This window comes from Vollenhovia emeryi, unplaced genomic scaffold, assembly GCF_000949405.1.
Source record: "Vollenhovia emeryi isolate VEMERY1.0 unplaced genomic scaffold, V.emery_V1.0 DF940660.1, whole genome shotgun sequence".
In the NCBI taxonomy this organism is placed as follows: domain Eukaryota; kingdom Metazoa; phylum Arthropoda; class Insecta; order Hymenoptera; family Formicidae; genus Vollenhovia; species Vollenhovia emeryi.
Window position 1 is genome coordinate 1 of NW_011965706.1, and position 7747 is coordinate 7747.

Here is a 7747-nt window from a genome sequence, read left to right on the forward strand (position 1 = left end):
GATGACCTAAATTTAGACTTAAAAAAAAATACGCTATACTTTTTGACATGTATGCACGTTTTCGTAAAGCTTATTATGGATACGACTGCTATAAAACGCTTTGCACCGTAACCACATTTTTGACGAATGGACCTTTCGTAGTCATCGATTGCGCGCGACAGAACGAGTCTATCAAGAGTGCTACTGTGGATGTGCGCATAAAATTTGATTGCAAGGAGAATGTGCCTGCAAATACTACTGCCTACTGTCTCATCTTGCACGATCGTGTCATCGAATACTTGCCATTGTCCAATGTAGTGCGCAAAATCATGTAAATTGCAATGTTGGCAGTATTCCAATATAAGAGAGATTCATGTATCGCGATGAGGAGCAGTCTCAAAGGTGTTGTCATGACTACACCAACGTTTGTCGATCTGCAAGGTTTCGTCGACGGCGACCACTTTGTCGTGAAGGAGTTTGCAACTCTCCGAGAAGGATATATTCTCTCTCATTATATCTTCAAAAGCCCCGAGCCGTGGAATTTTCTCAGCAAAACGGATAAGCAGCGCGTATCCTGGGTGACGGTCAACCATCACGGATTGCAATGGGACGATGGAACGGTTCGATACTTCACTGCTAAAGACCTGATTACAAGGGCGTTGTGGATGGTGACGGAGAATGAAACATTGCCCATCGTTTACGTAAAGGGGCTTGAAAAACGAGAATGGTTGCGGGATTTGCTTCAGGACGACGCGAGAGAGGATGTCTACGTCGAGAGCATCGACGAGCACTACGAAGACGTGGAATCGTTGAGAAAGATGGACGCTACACATACTTTACGTTGCCACAAACATGTATCGAATTGCGCTTTGCAAAATGTATTTAAACTGTTCAATTGGTGGTACTGTCATAAAAAATAAAATGTATATTATCTATATTATATATCGATTTTTTCTTATTCCCTTCCTGCTGAAACACTTCCAGAAGATTCATGTCAACGACTAGGAAACAGTACAAAAATAAACGAATCACAAACACCTAATTTTTCAATCTCAAAATCTTTCAATTGAGAATGAGACAAAATTTATCTGCAATGAAACTGATATATTATATCCACATTTATAATTAAAAAAAAATATATAAGAAATCCAACAACAACGCTTATAGTTAGTATATAACACCCTTCTTGGTAGAGACATAGAGTATAGGATTACCTTGATAAGAAAGCCGACCCGGTAAACAACGTGACATTAGTTAGTACGAATTCACTCTTCGTACAGTAAGCATCGCAATAGTAAAGTTTTGTGTAAAGCGGATTAAACATCTTGAGGTAGTTCTTTCGTAAAATCAGTTATGTGAGAATTGTTTCAAATTTTTACTTGTATTATGTATTAATCATAGGTGTATTCTTTAGAACATTATAATAATTGAGTGCTGGTTTCTGTCTGGAAAAAAAACTTGGAGCATTACTTTCGTGAAACAAACCTTAAGGTAAGCAAATTTTAATTTTTTTACACACTTAGATCCGACCCGCAGATTAATGTAAGCTAATCTATTATATATTTTCATAGCCTCCGTTTTCTCCAGCCCCATCGTTCCTGCACAATGAAACCTCCAAGCAACAACGTCGAGGAGGAAGGTCCCATTGATGGAGTGAAACCTCAGGACCATGAGGACCGATACCATCTACTCCTGCGGAGCAGTTGCCTCATGAAATTCATCGATGGGCCAATTTACGTTGCAATAGTTTCCCCATGGTACAAAATGTGCGAGGAGTGCTATTCTGCGAGACCGATTAGAGGGGTAAACCCCTATGTTAGAAAAACAGAATACCACTCAATCACTTCGCGTTTATACCAATTATCGTGGGAGGAGAAAGTGTGTTGTGTGCGGTGTAGGCAGCAACTGATGAGCGTAAAAAGGGCGATACATTGTAGACTGTGTATCGAAGAATATTTAGAGAGCGAAGACTATTTTATAATACAAGACAGCGTAAATATGAACTGCGAGATTGAAACAATAAAACGTTATTAAATAAAATACTCTTCGCTCTCTAAATATTCCTCAATACACTGTCTACTTTAAATATTATATAAATTAATTGTATATGCCACGCTAATGTTTTGTAATAAAAATTTGTAATAATAAATGATTTTATGGCGTATGAAAAAACATTACTTATATAATTTTGTATTTTTTTTTATAATTTATCTTTTTTGTCACGCAAGGTGCTGACCTGTCACTACGTGACATGTGACATGTAGTAGTACTAGATATCTTGAAACGAATAAGCGAAAATGCAGGCGAGAAATTATATGCATGTCTGAATTACATGTAACCTAGTAGGTGCTAGTATAAACGTGGGACTCTCAGACATCATGCACCTTGATAAGGATTCGTGCTAAAAAGTATCGAACGAGTGACCGGTCAGCACCTTGATATCTGTTACATTCCTGGCGATATCTATTACATACACGCGCCGCGGGATTGGATTTTATATGGCTCTTCATCAGCTTTCGTGCTAAGTAGCAGTAATGCTGCGGTGCGCGGAGAGTTTTTTTTCTCGCTAGCTGTTATCATGAGCCGGCCGCATCAGGCGATCCTATATCTATTCTTTTAATTCTGACACCAGTAGTTTGCTCGTCGTGAGCTTCAGTCTCGTTCAGTCGCTTGTCTTCGCCATGTCTTCACAAGCTACTTGCCGTCCGGGCTTTGCCGTGTGTCGGCGGTGCCGACGGTTCTTTCAGCCGGTATACTGCTCGGCTTGTCGCCTGCACGGGGACGAATGGCGTTGTGCCGCGGGTGCGGAGCCTGTGCCCGACTTGGTGGAGGGTTCCAGTGAGGAATCTTCCCACGCTACTAGGTCTGTCCGAGGTTTGCTGCCTCCCCCGGCGTACGACCTACCCCTTACCTACTCAGAAGCATTGGCTTACCGGGAGGGATCCGTTTGTGTCTCCATCCATGTTCCTTCGGGTACTCGCTGTGTGTATTTTCAATGAGGTGAGTGTCAAGGTCACTTTTTCCTTTTTTACTGTTATTTCTGAAGCCATTCTTCGATATACATATATGTGTATCTGTCTGTTTCGTTTACAGATGCTAGCTCAGCGGCTATCCGTGGCGGTGGTGGTGGTGCGGTGCATTCCTTCCCGGGCTCGTCGACGTCTACAAGTGTCGTCATTTACTTACGTTTAATTCATACTTATACTTTTTTTATTTCTTTCACCTGTAGCTATATAGTTTTGATGGTATCATTGTATACAGCGTCTTTTTTCCTTTTTCTAATTATATATCCTTTTATGGAATTGTTTTTCTCTAGTTCATTTATCCTAGCCCTTATCCTTTTTTAATCACTTTAAATGCTCTTATTTCCCTCAGCATCTCCTATCGACATCAGTCCTTCGAGCTCTACATTTAAGAACTTTGTCCGCAACGACATTGAATGGTTTGCATTTGTACACGCGTGCGATGAGTTCTTCGCGGTCGTAGCGTACGTCTCCCCCTCTCTCCGCAGACCCAGCTAGGGCGAGAGAGAGAACGGCAGCGTCGACCGTAACGGGTAATAATAAGAAAGTCACTGTGCCCCCGTGCCGGGTCGCGCTGAAAAGTGTATGAAAGTCGCTATCAGCAGCCAGGTTTCGGCGCTTGACTCATAACATGGATAATAAGAATACGCGTCCAGGTGTTCGCGCTAAACGATGCTTGACCCCGCGACTAGATATCTGTTACATGTCACGTAGTGACAGGTCAGCACCTTGCGTGACGTCAGGGTCACTCGCCTTGGAGTACCCCTCCCCGCTCCCCCTCGCCACGGAGTACCCCCTCTCCGCTCCCCCGCGCCACGAAGTACCCCCTCCCCGCCCCGCTCCCCTCGCCACGGAGTACCTCCCCGCCCCGCTCCCCCCTCGGAGCTCTCGGGTTTAGAACACCCTAGTACCCCCTACTGAGGCTTAATCGCGGCGATCATCGAGCGGATCGACGCCGTTTTCGTCAGGGGAACTGGGGTATTTCGCGACCAGTAATTGACGCCGCCCGCGAGCGCGTCTGGCGCCCAACTTTGCCTTCGTCCGGTGCCTCCGTTCCGGCAATCGGCCCGGAACGGCGACGGCAGCGTATCGTGCGCGTAAGCCGCCTCTTTCTCTGTCGCGCCCGGCGAACATAGAAAACAGCGTGACAGAATATATTATATGGGTATCTGGTAATGTCCCCATGGCAGCGTTGTAGAATCGGGCACAACATATCGCTTGTCATCGTACGGACTCAGAGCGATTTTCGGCTACAGTGTACACATCATGCAGCTTCGATCTTATACAAGTCATTTCTATCATCGTTGAGACACCGCGTGTAATCGTCGAACGTTATCGTTCGCGCTACCACGTTACTCTTTACGCCTTTAGCCTTCTTTGTATCTTTCTTACCGTCTACCCTCAACGCGTACATCTTCGCTCTGAGTCCCACGAATTCCGTCACTATTGTACCATTATTCTCATCCTTCATTAAACCTGGCACTTTTTTATTAACATGTGGAATGTCATACGCGTTGTCAACCGGATAATCGCTTGTGTCGAATCTGTGTATATCACGTTTCACAGTCTCGTATACATCCTCGCACTTGACGTGGTATATGAAACTGTCGGTATCGGTATACATGATACTTTATACACTACACTTTTCACTGTGCAGAGGCAGCATGTATTCATGGTGAAATTCATACAAGCAGATCTTGGATATGTCGAGGATGCACATGCCCACGTAGATTGGCTTGTTGAATTTCACCTCGAGTTTTCGCAATTCCACGTCGATTAAATTTTTTTAAAAGATGCTGTGACTGTGAAAATTTGGTTTCGAGATCATTGCCTCCGCACCGTAACGACCATCCCACTTTGTTAGAAGTTTAACGTCGACATGATTCCGTACATTTTCCATAGTTTTACCGAATACCGCGTTGTTCATTAATTTGTATAAATTTTTTTCGAAATAGTTTGTCGCACGTGTTCTAAACTGAGTATTAAGCTCGATGTAATCGCGGAGTCATGGAGATTGCGGAAACTCCAATACACGGTGTATCTTTGTCACGCGAAGCCCATGACGCGTGCACTGTTGCAGGTTGCGATAGTGTATGACGTAACGCTTCTTATCATACACTGTCGCGAGAAGTTTATCCTGCCGCTTGCCGGGTGGCTTATCGCGCGTCGGACAGAACGGTAGGTCAATGTGAGCGTCGTGAAGATGCTGTGGATACTCGAGATCGACCTCGAAAATGTAACCTGTCGATGAGTCCGCAGCGATTGCGCTCGCGTCGAAATTCGTAATATCTTCGATTCATCGAAAATTTGCATATGGCAGTGGCTGACACATCGCCCAACCATACAAATTATTCACATCAAAGTACATCAGGTACGAGGATGGTTTCGATGGATCGTAAGACTGCATGTACTTGTTATTGGCTCGAGCGTACCTGTTCGAGCACTGGCTCAAGCCACCGCGTATACCGCGTTCCACAAACATGACCATGTCGATGTCTGTGAGCAGCTCGAAATTTACGCGCGTGTGTTTCAGCATGGCGTCCCATGTGAAACCAGGCAAAGTATAATAATATGCGGGATCTAATCCATAACTGTTGATGCTACTATCGCGAAAATTTTCAAAAATGTCGGCCAATAACAAGACATCTATCTTCATATATAAATCGCTGTAGTCGCCTAAGGTTTGGATGGAGAACCACTGCCGAACATTCTCGGCGCGCACGTAATCGCTCTCGAATACGGTGACTCCGGTCAAAGAACTGAAAAATGACTCGCGCGGAGGTAGACGCGGGTCCTGCAACTTGTCCGCGCAATCCACATATTCATAGGGAAATATACCTTTCCGTGTCAATAGATCGAAATCGTCGCTGGATAATGTTGAAAATTCAGATCGTACAATTTTTAATTTGTCTCTATGGAGAAATGATGCCAATCTATCGAGGCTGGTACTCAGAAATTTGTATGAGTCAATAAATCGCAGCTTTATGCAATTTTGCCGCATTGAGTTTTCTATGGTACTTTTTACATTTTTTGTAAAGGAAATGTATGTCTCCTTCATTATCGGTAATACATCAACTGTGCCCTCGAACGCGATAGCGATTTCTTTAATTATGAAATGTGCGTCATAGCCGGATAAATTATGAAAAACGATTGGAATGAAATACGCATCTTTGTAATTTAAGTTACAATTTGAATGTGCGGGGCCTCTATATCGCCCAGTTAGATGACAATGGTCGCACACTCGAGTGTCGTCTGGCGCGAACGGTTTCTCGCATATGTGGCAGTGCGTGGTGCTATTAAATTTCTCATACTGTTCTTTCGAAAGTGTTTGCATGGGAACATTACTCGACAGAATATTCTTTACACGATGTGCTAATTCTTCTAGTTGGTCGGCGAACCATGCAATACAATCCTTATCACGACGAAACCGATACGTTGATAGCGAGTCGTCATATGAGCAGTGCAGATAATAAGCGATGCTAAATACTTCATGGTGCTGATATGCTTTCGGATCCGTATCCATCTTTTTCAGGATACACTCTAGGTCGGCGTAGATGACAAACGGTACACGTTCCTTCCTACTGTGATTGTTAAAACTGAGCCACTTGTCCTCCTCGCTGGGTAATATAATCGCGCAGTCATTTATCTGTTGACAGTCCACGCTGTGGGCTTGCAACTTGACGTTGGAGCTAAAGTGGTGCAAACATCTGGAAAGAAAAAAATTTTTTTAATATATATTTTTTCAAATAAAATAAGTTTCACAAATCAATTGTTCAAACTTTTTAATACCACTTAATGTCATTGGCATTGGAACGTCTCGCAGGTGTAGCACGTTACTGTAATGCGGATATGACGACTCGCGCTCCGCGTGTCTTTCAGTTGGATAGAGAGCAGCGACCACTGACCACGCGAAACAAGCATTGTCCATGGATTGTACGTTGATCACTGCTTTCTTTCGTTTCACCACTTCTGGCATGTCTATATGGCATCCCGCGCGCATAGGATTGCATTTGTTCACGTTAATAGTCAAGTTGAGTATACGCGACAGCGCCCACCCGCTATCACGCTTCTGAAACTCTTCGAGTTCGACTAGAGTCGGACCGATTACGCACGACTCGTACCACTGCTGTAGGTCCGTTGTAATAAACAGTTCACAGTTTTTTGTGTTTAAGCTTTTATTTGCACGTTTATCACCCGCCACAAACTCTCCGTTGAACATGGTATTCGTCTTTACACAATGATGTTTGCGAATACAGTCTCGCACGTGCTCGATCACGATATCGCGAGCGTCCTCGAGAAATTTGCGTGGTTCAATGTACTCCGCGTTAATCAGCACACCAGTAAGCACGCGGCTTTTGAATGCGGTGTCGATCTCGCGCCACGACAGTTGCGTTCTCGAAGAAGTTCCAACACCACCACCGAAATGTACGAATCGCCTTTCAACTCGGCACTTGACACACTCGAGTCGCGCGATTCGAGCCACCAGCGATTGTCTGTTACCAATGGATAGCCTCTGACGTTTGACACGGCTGTGTTCTTCTAGCTCTGCGATCCACTTGTCGCATTGCAGCAGCCACCCCAAATAATCACCCAATGTGACGATCCTGTCGGCTCGTTCCACCAGATCTTGCTCTCGTTGTTCCATGTTGTCGCACTAGCGTCTTTTCAGACTTTATACTGTCCACAATGTTTTTCTTCTCGATCTCGTATAAAATCTCCTACTGTGTTAAAATTTTAACTTCGTT

General features: G+C 44.2%; 1 pseudogene; it reads right to left on the minus strand.

The window, feature by feature from the left end:
- Nucleotides 1-4819: 4819 nt before the first annotated feature.
- LOC105555841 lies at nt 4820-6644 on the minus strand (annotated as a pseudogene).
- Nucleotides 6645-7747: the final 1103 nt, after the last annotated feature.